We start from the raw sequence: 18,985 nt of genomic DNA, 5'->3' as shown, positions 1-18,985 counted from the left end.
TTCTGGGTGCTTTACTGCTTTTGTCAGTCAGTGTATTTCACAATACGGACGCATGTTATAGATCATTTTACGCTCTAACGTCTGCCAGATGGCGAACTTAACTCGTCGTTGTTATCGGTGTTCTGTCGTTGCTTAGGTGGTTCATAATTCGTGGAGGTATGTTCCGTCTTTGCAAATAAATGAAAGGCGGTTGGTATTTTGCAATAAGCATTCCCCTCTTTTATTAACGAAGCACGTTCAGTGGTCTGTAATAAATGTTTGTTTTTATACACCGTATATAATAAATGGAGTATGTAGTAGTTACAAGTATGTTAATGTGTTACGTTTTCTCATATTACTCCCCTGCTTTTTAGGTCAGAAACAACAGCACCAATTTCGATAGGTTGTTAGTCATACTAGAGGTGTGTCTACTCGGTCTCCATATTCCAATTACCGAATTTTTAACTACGAAAACAATAACAAACAAAAATGTAAAATATAACTAGACTAAATAATGAATCAATCCCCCTCCCTCTCACCTCTCTCTCTCTCTCTCTCTCTCTCTCTCTCTCTTCTCTCTCTCTCTCTCTCTCTCTCTCTCTTTCTCTCTCTCTCTCTTTCCCTCTCTCTCTCAACACGCACATACACACAAACACACACACACACACACACACACACACACACACACACACAATCATACACACACGCGCGCACGCGTAACAAATGAACAAATACAAAAACACTCATACACAACACAAACAAAAGACGAAATATCAACACACAGCAACAGTTGGCAACACTACATGCTGTAAACAGATGCACATGCAACAGACGGTGAAAAGCACAAATGAAGTGTTTTGGGCGGAAAAACTCGGAAGATCGGTAATCTGGAGTATGCAGACCGAGTAAACGCGTCTTCAGGATAACACACATGGACTAACAACGCTGAAAGTTGTAAGTAACAACAAACGATAATTTAACCTCACTAAATTTACGTCGCAAAAGTTTTTTTACAACATATATATATTTTACAAGCCATGAAAGATGCTTCTTAAATAAAAAAAAGCGAAACGCCTATGGTAAAAAAAACAATGTCTTTGATTTCATTTAGCTGCAAAGAAGCAACTCACCTCCATAAACCGCAAAAGGTTGAAACTAACTGCAGCATTATAACTTTTTTGGTTATGGATTTTATCAAATCTGCGGAACACATCCATAGGAAGACTATACGCAAGAGCATTGGGACACTAACAAAGTGACTGTACGTGTTAAAACTGCATTTTCCACAGGTTTTTTGTCAGGACATTCCCGTACTCTTACCTCGCGTGAATCACTAACATTATCTCACAGAATCTACTCCTCAACTGAGACATGTAGGCCCACTTTGATCTACTGCCGATTCACAGCAAGCGTTGGATGATGGAGTACCTTGAGTGTGCTGACTATTTCCCGCTGCGGAATTTAATCATCGGCAGTCACAAAACACTCAATCGCGATCAGTACGACTCAGCTGTGTAGGAATTCTCTCAATAAGCTGTGCACGTCAGTACCGGCACCCAGTTTAATTCCGACAGCCTCTGGTATTTGACTTGATGGTTGAATGACGTCAGTCGAACTGCAACGAAATTACACAGCAAGCTGATAAAGCTGTTTGTACCCGTAGACCAATCAAAGTAGTGCAAACAGAGGCCAACTGCAGAGCTCTCTAGCTGCTATGTTCGAACCACTATACAACTCTCTCTATTCTCTCGCTCCCTCTCCCCCTCCCCCTATGTCTCTCTCTCTCTCTCTCTCTCTCTCTCTCTCTCTCTCTCTCTCTCTCTCTCGCCCGCGCTCTCTCTCTCTCTCTCTCTCTCTCTCTCTCGCCCACGCTCTCTCTCTCTCTCTCTCTCTCTCTCTCTCTTCCTCCGCGCAGACGGCTCGACAGCCTATTGTACTTTACTGTCTTCCGGAACGAAATTAAAATATGAGCAAAATCGTGAATTCTAGATTTTTTTAATTTTTTGCAACGTTATCGTAAAGGCAGATATATCTGATCAGTTCAGGTCAGAAATCCTTGAGGCGATCGTCCACCGTGTTGGTAATAATGATTGTACACAAGTCTTGGTCGTCAAAATCTATTTAATCTTAACTTCTCACGCCGCAGTTCAGGTGACACCATGATCAGATCTCAATAGCTTGTCCTCTACTCTTTCCACAATGATATCACTGCACAAACTGTCTTAGTGGATGACGTTGTCGAATGAGTACAGTGAGAAAATTCTGCGGATCGATCTTAAAGATATGATTGTGGTGTCACCGGAAACACGTCACGAAGAGTAACAATAAAGAAATTTTACAAACCAAGACAAGTGCATAATCCTTAATGTAGGAATTTCAGGTTGAGTGGTTTCACCATATAAAAGTACGCTCATTGCTTCTAGATCATTTCATTTTTATATACAGGGTGAGTCACCTAACATTACTGCTTGATATATTTCGTAAACCAGATCAAATATTGACGAATCGATTCTACAGAGCGAACGTGAGGAGAGGGGCTAGTGTAATTGGTTAATACAAACCATAAAAAAATTCACGGAGTATGTTTTTTAACACAAACCTACGTTTTTTTAAATGGAACCCCGTTAGTTTGTTAGCACATCTGAACATATAAACAAATACGTAATCAATGCCGTTTGTTGCATTGTAAAATGTTTATTACATCCGGAGATATTATAACCTAAAGTTGACGCTTGAGTACCACTCCTCCGCTGTTCGATCGTGTGTATCGGAGAGCACCGAATTACGTAGGGATCCAAAGGGAACGGTGATGGACCTTAGGTACAGAAGAGACTGGAACAGCACATTACGTCCACATGCTAACACCTTTTTATTCGTCTTTTTCACTGACGCACATGTACATTACCATGGGGGTGAGGTACACGTACACAAGTGGTTTCCGTTTTCAATTACGGAGTGGAATAGAGTGTGTCCCGACATGTCAGGCCAATAGGTGTTCAATATGGTGGCCATCATTTGCTGCGCACAATTTCAATCTCTGGCGTAATGAATGTCGTACACGCCGCAGTACATCTGGTGTAATGTCGCCGCAGGTTGCCACAATACGTTGTTTCATATCCTCTGGGGTTGTAGGCACATCACGGTACACATTCTCCTTTAACGTACCCCACAGAAAGAAGTCCAGAGATGTAATATCAGGAGAACGGGCTGCCCAATTTATGCGTTCTCCACGTCCTATGAAACGCCCGTCGAACATCCAGTCAGGGGTCAGCCTACTGTTAATTGCGGAATGTGCAGGTGCACCTTCATGCTGATACCACATACGTCGACGCGTTTACAGTGGGACATTTTCGAGCAACGTTGGCAGATCATTCTGTAGAAACGCGATGTATGTTGTAGCTGTTTGGGCCTCTGCAATGAAGTGAGGACCGATGAGGTGGTCGCCAATGATTCCGCACCATACATTTACAGTCCACGGTCGCTGTAGCTCTACCTGTCTGAGCCAGCGAGGATTGTCCACGGACCAGTAATGCATGTTCCGTAGATCCACTGCCCCGTGGTTTGTGAAACCCGCTTCATCGGTAAACAGGTAGAACTACAACGCAGTCTCTGTTAATGTTCATTGACAGAATTGCACTCGATGATTAAAGTCATCATCATGTAATTGCTGATGTAGCGACACATGAAACGTGTGAAAGCGGTGACGATGCGGTATGCGCATGACACTTCTTTGACTCAGTCCACCGGCTCTCGCAATGTCCCGTGTACTCATGTGTGGGTTCATGGCAACAGCAGCTAACACACCAACTGCACCCGCTTCTCCTGTTACGGACCTGTTACGGACCCGTTTCCGTGCTACGACCATACCTGTTGCATACAGTTGGCGGTAGATGTTTTGCAATGTGCGGCCCGTTGGGGGCTCTCCGTCCGGTTACCGTTCTGCATACACCCTGCAGGCTTCAGCTGCATTTCGTTAACACTCGCCATAGATGAGTATCATCTCCGCCTTTCCAGAGTTTGAATACACCATGGTCACAGTTCCTACATTACTACACTATCACAGATGTCTGGTAACACGGTGTACTACAGTTGGTCTGCGTGCGGAGACGAATGCAGAATAACAATAGCAGCAAGCGGTACATGCGGACACTGCGACAGCTAGACCAAACCACAACAGTGCACTACAGCCACACTCGCAAACACGGCGTCATCGTAAACATGTCCATGCAGATGCTGCTCGCCGACCGTGGCCCGTGTTTCTTACAACACGCAACTGAACGTTGGAGGTTTCAAGCGTCAACTTTAGGTTACAATATCTCCGGATGTAATTAACATTTTACATTGCAACAAACGGCACTGATTACGTATTTGTTTATATGTTCAGATGTGCTAACCAAACTAACGTGGTTCCATTTAGAAAAACGTAGGTTTCTGTTAAAAACATACTTCCGTGCTTTTTTGTATGGTTTGTATTACACAATTACACTAGCCCCTCTCCTCACGTTCGGTCTGTTGAATCGGTTCGTCAGTATTTGATGTGGTTTACGAAATATATCCAGCGGTAACGTTAGGTAACTCACCCTGTATAGTCTCCATACCACTAACAAATTCCTCGCCAATTTCATCTTGCACTTATTTATGTGCATTACAATCAATGGTGACCATTGAAGTTGTATTTGTAAACGCTAAGAAATTACCTAAGTTTTAAAAACAACTATCTCTTTAATTACAATTGGACGTGATACGAGAGCGTGCTGGAAAGTAAAGCCAACAAATTTTTTGTGTGAAAACTCCCAAAAGGTTTTTAAATAAATATTCCATAGTCTCATTCTTCATGTCTACATATTTGCAGCCCTTTGTTGTTAGAGAACTGTAAACTGTAGCGTGCAACATGGCGGTGGGTAATGTAACCACGTCGGTGCGTGATAAACAAAGAGCCACAACCAAATTTCGAATTTGAAGAGTTCGTCTACACCTGGAGCACTCTCTTCTTCAGCACGAAAATGCCAGACAATACACTGAAGCTGAGATATCTGCAAGAATCCGGCGCCTTCGGTTCGCTGTTGTCCATCACCTTCCATAGGGACCCAACTTGGCCACATTTAATTTCCATTTTTTTCCAAAACTTGAGGAACACCTTCTGGACGTCATTTTGATAGTGATGAAGCGGTGTAAGCAGAGGTGAGGTTCTGGCTCTGTCAACAAAGTCAAACGTTCTACAGTGACGGTATAATCAAACCGGGCTCTCGTTGGGACACGATTTCGTCGCCAGCATGACCACGTTGAGAAATAAATACGTAGACATGAAAAATAAAGATGTAGAATGTTAATAATGTTTGTTTTATTTTTTAACAAGGCCTTAAAAGTTCGCACATAAATACTGGGAAGCAATACTTCTCAGAACGCTATCGTATGTTAGTTTGCGTCATCCAGTTTCGAGGCACCACCTGAATTTCACGCTATATGAATGTCTGCCCTTTTAATCCCATCAATATTGCTCCAAATGTAAAATTCAATTTCTTTCGGTGACAGAAGTTTACGTTATTCAGGTGCAGAGTGTGCCTGCTCAATGTAGATAAGATTACTGCTAGGTTTGCACGGATCGAACGAGTTCATTTGCTACTCCTGCAACGTTCGAGAGCGCCAGAAAAGAGTTTTTAAGACCGGTAGCCAGTTTGTCTGGGCTGACAGTTGGTCGCCATGGATGGAAATCGTGTTTAAAAATGTTCAATCGATGTCACAAAACAACGTCTTCTACATGAATTAAGACAGGGTATTGTAATATGCCTGTTACATGTATGATCATACAACCTTTAGGTACTACTTATAACTACGTTAGGGATCAATGGATTCCTTTACCTTCCACGAACGGTCAATGTGCTATACAATGGGTGCACGAGAGACTTCCTGGCAATAGTCAAATTCGTCCCATACTTTTGCAAGCATGTTTCGTACCAAGGCATTCGTAACTGCTGTTATGTGGCGTTGATGATCATCCAGAGTTGCTGGAAGAGGAAGCACGTAGACGGAGTCTTTCACAAGCCCTCACATAATAAAAAAACTACGCATACCATGACATCAGACGAACTTGTAGGCCAACGGCGAAACGCAACATCCGTACGCCGCTCAGTGTTGATCCGCTATTGAGGAAGCTCAGTGATAAGGAATGCTTTTTAAGTGCATGTGGCAGTGCGATGGTAACCCGCCATATTGAGGAACGCATTTTTCGGCTTGTTTTCGCCATGGTGAAATACTAGAGTGAGCATGAGTGAGCTAGCTGCACAGTTAGACCCTAACTGGCAACTACTTGATCCTCAAGTTGACTACTGGCATCAGGATAAACTTTTATTTCTGATACACTGGTTAAAACGTAGCTGTCGCACGTATCAATCTTTATGAATATGGTAGTGAGGTGACTTCCAACAGCCGTCAAATACACGACCCACATATTCGATTATCGATATTAGGAGCTTAACACAATTTCAGAATGGAAAGAATTTTTTTTTTAATTCTCCCACTTTTAACAAGACTAAAGGAAAATGATATTCAGATTTTGTGAGTTTTTTGTTACGACACAAATAGTGAGCCAATGATGAACTTTCTACTCCTTGTATCCAACAGCCCTTTTTATGAAATGATGAAGCAGTTCACAGTATATCGCTAGAGCTATCTAAAACTGCTTCTCATTGGGCAGACACTCGTTACAAAATGTTGTTCCCCTACACCACTCCTGTCCCTAGGGACACTTGTGCGACCCACACCCTGCACCACCACTCAAATCAACCAAATTAAAATATGTGCAGTACACTTAGGCCTACTGTTCGTAAATCAATTGAATTCTGAGCTGCTTACTTCTGAGCTGGTTAAGATTCGGGAACTTCAGGCTATCAGTACTTTGTATCTGACCACTGCCAATAATAATAATAATAATAATAATAATAATAATAATAATAATATGTAGCCCTACAACAATTTAGTAACCATTGCATAATTATTTTTGTGTTGTGCTGTCAGTTCGCTTATCTGCTGGGGAGTGAATACTGAATCAATTTCTGGTCTATTGGTGTGGAGTGAATGCTGAAGCGATTTCTGGTCTATAACAGGGACTACCTACAGCTAGGAGAATGCATTTTCATCACATATTTAATTATATGTCATGTACATACCTCCATTTTACTGTCCTAGATGAATGGTATAAAGAACATAGTGTATGTGTAGTGTGTGGACGTTGTGAGAAAGATGTTGCTTATAGATTCGTTCCATAGGCTGTAATCCCCACCACACTGTTTCATGCTTTAATGCTAGAATTTGAAAAAAATAATTAATCGTAAACTGTGTAATTAGTGTTACGGTTTGCCAAATAGTGATAGCAGTAATGATCTTTAGAAAATAGTTTAGTTTCGTGACCGAAACACAATTCAGGTCTTTTGTTCTTATCTCTCAGAAAATTGCATTTTAACCCTCGGTATAAATTACCTGCAGGTCGGAAACCACTGATTCGGAAGCATCGCTCTCGAGAAAAGTAACGATCTCTAAACATTGCAGTCATGAGCATCTTCCGTATGCACTTCCATCGAGCTTTATTTTGTCATAGTATAAAACTTTGCTAGAGACTTTTACTCTCTGTTAAATTTTGTAAATAATATACACAAAAAGATCAAAGGCCAAACTCTGGAGGAAAGTACACAACGAAGATACAAAGGAGTGCAAATCTCCCTGGGAGCAGTGCAACCGAGCTAAACTCCGGATCTACAAATTTACGAGGAAGTGAAACTACCAAAACTAATCGAAAAAAAACTTTAGGCGTAGAAACGGGTTACGTTGTGCTTTTTTAATTTATATTGCAGTAAAAACATTATGGTAAACTGAGCCCGATCGTGAACAGGAAATAATATTTCAAAGATTTCGACAGATGGGCTTGAGTTGCGTTATCCAAACTTAATTTATACTTACTACACACTTTACTTACCATTATTCAAACTGTAGCAAGGTCTTACCATCGACTTTAACTATCAATACCTCAGAACCACCGTTTCTAACGTAAAAATCGAGACAGCAATGTCGTTACAAAGACGCTGCAACGGCACATCAAAGGAAAGATAAAAAATTTGTACATTTGAGTGTAAAATCAGTACGGCAACACTGAACATTTTAAATTAAAATATATGGCAACATGAAACTAAATACATTGTTCAAAAATATTTAAACAATATCATGCAGTCGACTCTCGATAATTTAACACTCGACGGTTTGAAACTACCAGCAACCTGAGATTTTTCCTGCTCCCTTGACAAATACTCTGTAAATTGACCAAAAGATCAATGTGTTTTCGCCCCCTCGGTTATTTGAAGATGTAATGGTGATGGCATCTCACCAGCAAATTTTTAACTTGAAGCCAGACCTCCCTCACTCTCTATAATTTGAAGTCCATTACTTCTCTGCTTCCCATTGAAGTTCCCCTGCATCTGTGATTCCCAGTGTAGGCGCTGACAACCTCACGTTTGTTTCTTTGACCTATATTTAATTCATTCTGTAGCCTGCTTTCATTACGTGTTCTTGTGTATCCGTGTTTCTTAAACCTGTGAACACCATGAGTGCTACACGAACATAGTGTCTTCTTTTTATGAATGTCTTCCTAGTCGCGCTCTTCGATTCAAAGACGAAACGTGCAATGTAGAAAAAATGTGTAACAAAAGAATAACTATCCATTATCCTGTAACATGGACGGCCTCAGAAGTTGAAACCACTCTAGTAGAGAAATGTGAAAAAATGGTTGAAATGGCTCTGAGCACTATGGGACTTAACATCTGAGGTCCTCAGTACCCTAGAACTTAAAACTACTTAAACCTAAATAACCTAAGGACATCACACACATCCATGCCCGAGGCAGGATTCGAACCTGCGACCGTAGCAACAGCGCGGTTCCGAACTGAAGCGCCTAGAACCGCTCGGCCACATCGGCCGGCTGGGAAATGTGAAAAACCGTACTATTTGAAGGGAATAATATCACTTCCCGTAATTTATCACCCAAACGAATAATTATGGATGATAGCAGAACTGTTTAATGAGTGGCTGACCTCGGCTAGTAGTTACATGGGAAAGGAGAATTGCAAAGTTAACTCTTTTGGCTAACTGCACCATGCATAACAAGCCGCTACTATTAGACATTTAGAGTGCAACCATTATTCCAGGGAATAATACAGAAATTTTAAAACTTGTTTCACTTGTTCTGGATAGCACTGAAAATGATACGAGGCTAACGTAACAGTTTTAACCGCTATCACCTCTACTGATAAGGCGTGGAGTAATGTCCGCTATACCATTCTTTACAATTTCTTCGGAGAGTGCAAGTTTGTCATACAAAAAGAAAACGCGGAAGAGATATTATAATCGCGAGAATTAACGAATTCAGTCCTACCATACTCAGGGTGGGAACTTTTACCCATCTTTAGTGAGTTCGTTCATTTTGACGATGACGTCGGTGTCCATGGTTTTCGATCTGTCATGATGAGAACGAGGAAGATAACGAAGCACAACCGCCAACGCCAGTCACATTGAGCGGGACAAAGTCATCTGTCCCAACCATACATTTCCATGCCCTCATGAGAAAACGAGTGATGGTTTCGTCTCAGCTCTCATCACCATCTAAATTTCGTAGGATAGTGCTAGGCGGAAGTTTCTCTCTCAAAAGAAAATCACCGACTAGTTTTCAAAATGACGTGTAATTTCGTTATTGTTAATTTTCCCATTTACTGTATGTTTACACCATATGACTATGGATCTGTATTTCTTTGAACATCATTAAAATAAAGACGGATGATCACATGTGTGTAATATGTATGTGCTACAATTTACTTTCCATCGAACTCTCGTATGTATGCATTATATCCCCCCCATTATTTGAACTCGCTAATATTTTGAAATCTCTGTAATTTGAAATTTTTCCATTGTCCCTTGAGTTTCAAATTATCAAAAGTCGACTGTATTTTTCAAGCTACTGAAAATTTCTGGGTATCAGATTGATATTTCGTATATTTTATGATTCAAGATCAGCGTATTTCAGAGCCAGGTGCCTGAAACTAAATGAAATGATCGGATGGCACCGATTGCTGGGAATCCCCACCTGGGGAAGTTCAAACGCCGAGATGCAAGTATTTTCTGTTGTCACCAAATTGGGCGACTTGCGTGTCGATGATGATGGGATGATGATGTGGACAATACATCTCCCAATTGCCGAGCGGAGAAAATCTCCGTCCAGAAAGGGAATCAAACCCGAGCCTACTGCGTGGCAGTCAGATGCGCTGGCTGTTCAGCCGAGAGACAACCGTTGTCGGATACTAACAAATATGTACAAGTTCCACGCAGATGAAGTTCAGTTTTAGTGGTTATTTTTACGGACTTAATAACGTCACTGTTCCTTACCCTACTGCATATACACTCCTGGAAATGGAAAAAAGAACACATTGACACCGGTGTGTCAGACCCACCATACTTGCTCCGGACACTGCGAGAGGGCTGTACAAGCAATGATCACACGCACGGCACAGCGGACACACCAGGAACCGCGGTGTTGGCCGTCGAATGGCGCTAGCTGCGCAGCATTTGTGCACCGCCGCCGTCAGTGTCAGCCAGTTTGCCGTGGCATACGGAGCTCCATCGCAGTCTTTAACAATGGTAGCGTGCCGCGACAGCGTGGACGTGAACCGTATGTGCAGTTGACGGACTTTGAGCGAGGGCGTATAGTGGGCATGCGGGAGGCCGGGTGGACGTACCGCCGAATTGCTCAACACGTGGGGCGTGAGGTCTCCACAGTACATCGATGTTGTCGCCAGTGGTCGGCGGAAGGTGCACGTGCCCGTCGACCTGGGACCGAACCGCAGCGACGCACGGATGCACGCCAAGACCGTAGGATCCTACGCAGTGCCGTAGGGGACCGCACCGCCACTTCCCAGCAAATTAGGGACACTGTTGCTCCTGGGGTATCGGCGAGGACCATTCGCAACCGTCTCCATGAAGCTGGGCTACGGTCCCGCACACCGTTAGGCCGTCTTCCGCTCACGCCCCAACATCGTGCAGCCCGCCTCCAGTGGTGTCGCGACAGGCGTGAATGGAGGGACGAATGGAGACGTGTCGTCTTCAGCGATGAGAGTCGCTTCTGCCTTGGTGCCAATGATGGTCGTATGCGTGTTTGGCGCCGTGCAGGTGAGCGCCACAATCAGGTCTGCATATGACCGAGGCACACAGGGCCAACACCCGGCATCATGGTGTGGGGAGCGATCTCCTACACTGGCCGTACACCACTGGTGATCGTCGAGGGGACACTGAATAGTGCACGGTACATCCAAACCGTCATCGAACCCATCGTTCTACCATTCCTAGACCGGCAAGGGAACTTGCTGTTCCAACAGGACAATGCACTTCCGCATGTATCCCGTGCCACCCAACGTGCTCTAGAAGGTGTAAGTCAACTACCCTGGCCAGCAAGATCTCCGGAGCATGTTTGAGACTGGATGAAGCGTCGTCTCACGCGGTCTGCACGTCCAGCACGAACGCTGGTCCAACTGAGGCGCCAGGTGGAAATGGCATGGCAAGCCGTTCCACAGGACTACATCCAGCATCTCTACGATCGTCTCCATGCGAGAATAGCAGCCTGCATTGCTGCGAAAGGTGGATATACACTGTACTAGTGCCGACATTGTGCATGCTCTGTTGCCTGTGTCTATGTGCCTGTGGTTCTGTCGGTGTGATCATGTGATGTATCTGACCCCAGGAATGTGTCAATAAAGTTTCCCCTTCCTGGGACAATGAATTCACGGTGTTCTTATTTCAATTTCCAGGAGTGTATTTACTTCGCCTTAGGATGCTGACGATGCGTCACAGACAGTTAAGAGTAATCTCTCTACCGCCATCCAAACTAATCACTGTCGTATAACTGTATCTGGCTCATGCTTGGTAGCAGATACTTATTACTACCGTATCCACTCAGACAGTTTCATCAGAATTATAGAGCACCGTCAATTAGTCAGTCTGATTAAGTGTCGTAAACGGTCACGGTTTCTGATGTTTCATGTAAACTGGTGGGAACACTAGAGTCTTCATTTCTGCACAGTGTAGTGCTGTCTTTCACGTTCTCTTCGACTCACGCTCCAGCCCTGTTACGCTCTAAGGACCTTTCGTGTGTCAGCGCTTGGAGCTGATTGCAGTGAATAAGGAATTCAGTCGGCGAACCCGCTTCAGATGAGAGACTCGACGTGTATCAGCAATTTACCTAATGAACACGCTGACCTGATTTAGCAACAAACGCCGTGATCAATCCAGTTGGCATTGCCCGTTTTCTCTCTTCTTCTCACAAGTGAGATATTTTCAGTAAAATTTACTAAAACCGGCAAAAGCGCTCTTTTGCTATCACTCACTGGATGGAGAGAAAACTCTTGACACGATAATGGTAATCCTAAATCACGATTTCATTAATAATAAAAAGTTCTACAACTTCATGTTAAATGTTCATCTCGTGTTTCCGATCAAGGAATAATGAACACTGACATAAGTCACATCTGTACCCTTACCGTCGGATGTCACCATTTATCTTTGGAATAGGAGGTATTTTGTGTGCCCCGGAGTAACATTTAAATCGACCTTAGCGCGGCCTCTTTTGGATTTATTTCTTCTTCATAAAATGTGAAAAAATGTTGTTTTTTAGGTTCCGTGGTTTAAACGGTAAAAACAGAACAATAACAATATAACTTTGTTGTCCTTGTGTCCGTCTGTCTGTCTGTCAGACTGTTAAAAATACTTTTCATTGGGAACAGGCGGACGTATTAAGTTAAAATTTACATTACATGCCAAGGTCTACTATGGAGTGTAAAATTTAAATCAATGTAATCAAAACATACAGTCATTTATGCCACATGTTTTGATACTCGCGAATTCACTCATTCAGTCCTCTAGGATACGTCCCGATGACGTAGAATCATGAAAATTGGTAAGAAGCAAGCTTTCACATTACAAGTAAAGGAAAAAATCCTAAAATTGTTAAATTGTAATTATATCATACGAGAAACATATTTCTTTTGTTATTTGCTTTGAGGTTCCAAACTTGAAATTAAAACATTCTAGAAAGTCTTAGAAGAGCTGAGGTCGATATCTTTCAAGTATCGATACCGATTACAGACAATACTCGTCTAGAGTCTCGGTTCCCGGAATGGATGACCTAAGTCGTGTACATGACTAATTCTGCACGGAACTCAATGCGTGAGTCCTATTCGCGCCTGGCAAATTTTTGCGGTGTTTTTTTAAAGGCTGATTTATAACATTGTGTGTGGAAGAAATAGCTTAAGATGTTTACGAATATTTACAAATATTAAAGTGTATTGACATCACTTATCAACTGAGTTACATAGTCCGGATACATTGAAATGACTAATTCTGCGCAAATGTTTTCTTCTTTACTGCGAATTATATCAACTGTAAGTAACTGCCACATCTTAAATCTTGTACAAACTGTCTTCCGTATTCTAGTCTTTGTCGACCATTACTATGTGTCTCCTCGACTGTTCCTTTCAGCACCAAGTTAACTATTCCTAGCTGTCGTGGCCCATGTCCCTCTGACTTGTAGCTTCTTGTTACTCCTCCAGTCTCCTCACCTATGCATTGTGCTTTTCCTTTTTCTTTTTCCTTTCGTCCTGTGTTCTGTCCACTTAGTACTTTAATACTCATCGATAGCACCAAATTTTTAATGATTGCGGCAAGTTTTCCTCTATATTTCTAATGGTCTACTTCCACAATATGGCGTGATCCAGATATAGCCTCTCAAACTGTGCTTAGCCTTAGCGATGTTGCCCCCACCGATTCTGTTCAGTACCTTAACTTTAGCTATCCTATATAACTGCCAGATCTTCAGTATTCTTTCAACGCGCTTGATTTAAAACGTCCACTTTCGTCACGCGTTTACTGTATGTTTGTACACTTCTTTATGAAACGGCATTCCACATAGTTGCTTTCAGAAAATGCGTGAATATACTTTAATTTGCATTAGGTGATAACATATTTCTGCATTTGATAAAAGTTTTTTCTTGTTATTGCCAATATGGATTTCATATATTGCTTCTCTATACATAAAAATTCACCCCCCCCCCCCCCCCCCCCATGAACCATGGACCTTGCCGTTGGTGGCGAGGCTTGCGTGCCTCAGCGATACAGATAGCCGTACCGTAGGTGCAACCACAACGGAGGGGTATCTGTTGAGAGGTCAGACAAACGTGTGGTTCCTGAAGAGTGGCAGCAGCCTTTTCAGTAGTTGCAGGAGCAACAGTCCGGATGATTGACTGATCTGGCCTTGTGAAATTAGCCAAAACATCCTTGCTGTTGTGGTACTGTGAACGGCTGAAAGCAAGGGGAAACTACAGCCGTAATTTTTCCCGAGGGCATGCAGCTTTACTGTATGATTAAATGACGATGGCGTCCTCTTGGGTAAAATATTCCGGAGGTAAAATAGTCTCCCATTCGGATCTCCGGGCGGGGACTACTCAAGAGGATATCGCTATCAGGAGAAAGAAAACTGGCATTCTATGGATCGGAGCGTGGAATGTCAGATCCCTTAATGGGGCAGGTAGGTTAGAAAATTTAAAAAGGGAACTGGATCGGTTAAAGTTAGATATAGTGGAATTAGTGAAGTTCGGTGGCAGGAGTAACAAGACTTCTGGTCAGGTGAATACAGGGTTATAAATACAAAATCAAATAGGGGTAATGCAGGAGTAGGTTTAATAATGAATAAAAAAATAGCAGTGCGGGTAAGCTACTACAAACAGCATAGTGAACGTATTATAGTGGCCAAGATAGACACGAAGCCCATGCCTACTACAGTAGTACATGCTACAGACGAATGTTGAAGACTAGGTGGGTAGATCACGTAACTAATGAGGAGCTATTGAATAGGATTGGGGAGAAGAGAAGTTTGTGGCACAACTTGACTAGAAGAAGGGATCGGTTGGTAGGACATGTCCTGAGGCATCAAGGGATCACAAATTTAGCATTGGAGGGCAGCGTGGAGGGTAAAAATCGTAGAGGGAAACCAAGAGATGAATACACTAAACAGATTCAGAAGGATGTAGGTTGCAGTAGGCACTGGAAGATGAAGGAGCTTGCACAGGATAGATTAGCATGGAGAGCTGCATCAAACCAGTCTCAGGACTGAAGACCACAACAGCAACACATAAAAATTGACTTGTGTAAATTGAAGGAAGACAGGGAAGAAAGGAAAAAATTCCTCCCGAACTGGCCATGAAGCCCCTACGGTACCGACCGGCCACCGTGTCAGCCTCAGCCCACAAGCGTCACCGGATGCGGGTATGGAGGGGCATGTGGTCAGCACATCGCTCTCACCGCCGTATGTCAGTTTCCGAGACCGGAGCCCCTTCGTCTCAATTAAGTAGCACCTCAGTTTGCGTCACAAGGGCTGAGTGCACCCCGCTTGCCAACAGCACTCGGCAGACCAGATGGTCACCCATCCAAGTGCTAGTCCAGCCCGAGAGCGCTTAACTTCGGTGATCTGACGGGAACCGGTGTTACCACTGCGGCAAGACCGTTGGCGAAGAAGAAAGGGATTATTCAAATCGGCTGCATCAGGACGTTGTGCTGCGTCAGCGGCGACGAGTGAAAATGGGTGCCATACTGGGACTGGAACGCGGGATTTCCTGCTTACGAGACACGTAGGTTAACCGTTGCGCTACCTGTACACAGAGCTTATGGCAAACCGCGCGGACTACAATAAACCCTATGTCCAGGTGGAGCAATGGTTAACCTAACTGTCTAGTAAGCAGAAGATCCCGAGTTCGAATCCCAGTCCGGTACACATTTTCACATCTTCATTTCTTTCAACTGATACTATTCCCTGGTGAAGCTACATTTACAAGAATCAACAACACACGTAATAATCAGCAACGGCCGCAGGAATATCCGCACGTTACAATTTACAATTTCGTTTCTCAGTTATTGTTTGGTGCGGCACGATGGATAACATGTTGACAGGTCCAATAATTTTTGAGGAGCTGATAATGATGTTTGGTTTGTTCGGCTCTCAGCTGCGTGGTTATCAGCGCCAGTACAAAGTCCCAGTTTTTACACGGTCTAATCCACCGACTGTCATGAATGCTGAGGATGAAATCATGAGGTCAACACAAACGCCCAGTCCCCAGGCCGATAAAATACCCAACCTGGCAGGGAACCGAACACGGGACCCCGCGATCCAGGAGCAGTAACGCTAGCCACTAGACCAGGAGCTGCGGACCAGAAGAGCTGGGGACAGAACTGTCGGCATTTTTGGAAAATTCGTTTTTTGAATACCTTGAGAACCTTCCATTTGGCCCGCGGACTGTACTATACTTACATCATGATGGAGACTTTCCGCATTTTACTATAAGTGTCAAGAAACATCTCAACCGCACTTACGCAATAGCTAGACTGCTCGTGATAGTAAAATTAACTGGCCACCAAGATCGCCAGCCGGTGTGCCATAAAATTTTTGTTTATGGGGAGGAAAACAGTCTGAGGTGTAGAATGGCTCCCAGACAAGCATCGCCACAAGATCTTCCAAAAGAGCGCAAATGCATTGAAGTTGACACTGGGATATATGAACATTTATTGTGTGCTGTACAACAGTTCTGATTTAACATGTACGATAATGATTAGAGGTGAACGTGTTAAAAATATTTATCTTTCAGTTGATACTTTGTAAAACATATATTGTAATGTTTACTGACTATAGTACTGTACGTTAATGATTAGAGGTGAACGTGTTAAAAATATTTATCTTTCAGTTGATACTTTGTAAAACATATATTGTAATGTTTACTGACTATAGTACATACGTACACGTGTGAAAATAAAAATCTACTGAATAATATACAAAATAAATAACACTGAACGAAGGGTTTTAATTAAATTCTTGTTCTGCCCCCGGTTGCTGAGTGGTCAGCTCGACAGCCTGTCAATCCTAAGGATCCGGGTTTGATTCCCGACTGGGGCAGAAATTTTCTCCAGTCAGGGACTGGGTGTTGTCCTAATCATCATCATTTCATCCCTATCGACGCGCAAGTTGCTGAAGTGGTGTCAGATCGAAAGACTTGCACCCAGCGAATGGTCTACGCGACGGTAGTCACACGACATGTATTATTTTTATTGAATTTTCGGTGCCTGAGCCAGTTTGGAAAGAAAACTATTTACCCAACTTTGTAGGAACGCTGCTGGGACTGTGTGTTGCAGGATTTGTGTTGTTAGTAGAGTTAAAGTCATGACTGGCCGTTAGGTGCCGGTACAGGTACGACGACGTACCACTGAAACATAAGCAACTGTATGAATTGCAGTTGCAAACAGTCAACATGGATTTCAACAAAATGAGCAGGGCTTTCCTCATAAAGGTGTTCTATCAAAACAACAGCAATAGTTCTGCTTCAGTCGACGAATTAAAGGAATACGGAGAGGTCTTCTTTCCGCATCGAAAGCTTCAGTCGACGAATTAAAGGAATACGGAGAGGTCTTCTTTCCGCATCGAACTCAAAAACATGATTCGCAAGTTTGAATCAACTGCCTATTTCGGAATTGCTCCTGGGAGAGGCCGACGACCAACTCCGCCACGCTTTGTTGAAGAAGTTATTATTGCCATGGCTTAGAATGCTGGATACATTGGCTGATATCGAAGCGGTGCATGAGCTGTGTCACGACAGCTCAACATTTCATGGTCCACCGTACTTTCTGGCAGCTGAAGAGCTATCTCTATTGCGGTTCCAGGCGGTAGTAAGTGTAGATGATCGCCACATTGAGCTACGCTAGTAACATTAACATGGTACGCAGTCCACACATTTTACCCTTGCATGAGGAAATTATAAAGTGTTTGTTTCAGTTGTTTATTCGTTACTTCTCTTCTGCATGTCCTTAGAATGTTTCATTGTTCTACGATCGCTTTATTATGGGTTCCCTCTCAAGCAGTGAAATTATAAAGATCCTGTACCTTTAACGTGTCTTATCTCAGAACTCATTCGGATTAGAGCATATGTGCACATGATATTTTCTGCTTCAAATGATCGTTCCTGTCATACCCTTCAATACTGACCATTTGTCCTCGGACACCCTGTATATGTTCTCCATCTTACGACTTGCCTTATCCACGACTATCAGATGTGTAAGTCATATTCATTATGACTGTTCTGAGCATATTCAAAAAGGATTTCTTGTGGTATGCTTCCTCTGCCATCTTACAAAAATCGTATAGGTTACAGACACGTTAGTGAATGATTTTCGCTCGTCACCACTAGACTAAGAGTTGCGGACGTTCCGAATACGATTAGTTTTTTACTGTTGTGGTCCATTTTATGTCACGGTCAGACATTTAATGGATGTAACTGTTTCCACTGATTGTTGAACAATTGTGTAATTAAACATTAATGGACCTTTTCTCCAACCTATGCGTAATATGTTATATTTGTTTATAGTGAGAATAACTACCAATCCTTGCACTAAGCGTGAATCTACTACAGGTCTTGCTTCATTTCACTACCGTTTCCTATCTTTGCGACTTTTCTATGTAGAATACGTCATTCGACAACACCGTCATGTAGCTTCCAACGCTGTGTTCTAGGTTATTTATATACACTACGAAGCTTAAACAGTAATGGTCATGTAACACAACCTTGTGCCACACCCGAAGCAACTTTTACACCCAGACACTTCTGTTCGTTGTAAAAGACTGCTGTGTCTTATCTGCAAGCAACGTTCGAATCCAAAGATAAAAAGAGTTACTCGTCCAGACCATGAAAGGCAAATAGATTTCTGTCGGCTGCTGTATCTTCCTCCGCCTTGCGGCGTCAAATGAATGAGTTATGGAGGGGCATATGGCCAGCACACCGCTCTCCCGGCCATTTTCCAGTCTTTCCAGAGTGTGAAGCCGCTACTATTCCGTCAAGTAGTTCCTCAATTGCCATCATGAGGCTGAGGGTAACTCGTGAAAGTCCTC

General features: G+C 43.0%; 1 pseudogene; it reads right to left on the bottom strand.

Annotated features, from left to right (window-relative positions):
- Positions 1–15,449: 15,449 nt before the first annotated feature.
- On the bottom strand, positions 15,450–15,567 carry LOC124778510 (annotated as a pseudogene).
- Positions 15,568–18,985: the final 3,418 nt, after the last annotated feature.

This window comes from Schistocerca piceifrons, chromosome 2 (assembly GCF_021461385.2).
Source record: "Schistocerca piceifrons isolate TAMUIC-IGC-003096 chromosome 2, iqSchPice1.1, whole genome shotgun sequence".
NCBI lineage: Eukaryota > Metazoa > Arthropoda > Insecta > Orthoptera > Acrididae > Schistocerca > Schistocerca piceifrons.
The sequence above is the reverse complement of the archived record's forward strand: the minus strand, read 5'-3'. Positions and strand labels throughout refer to the sequence as shown.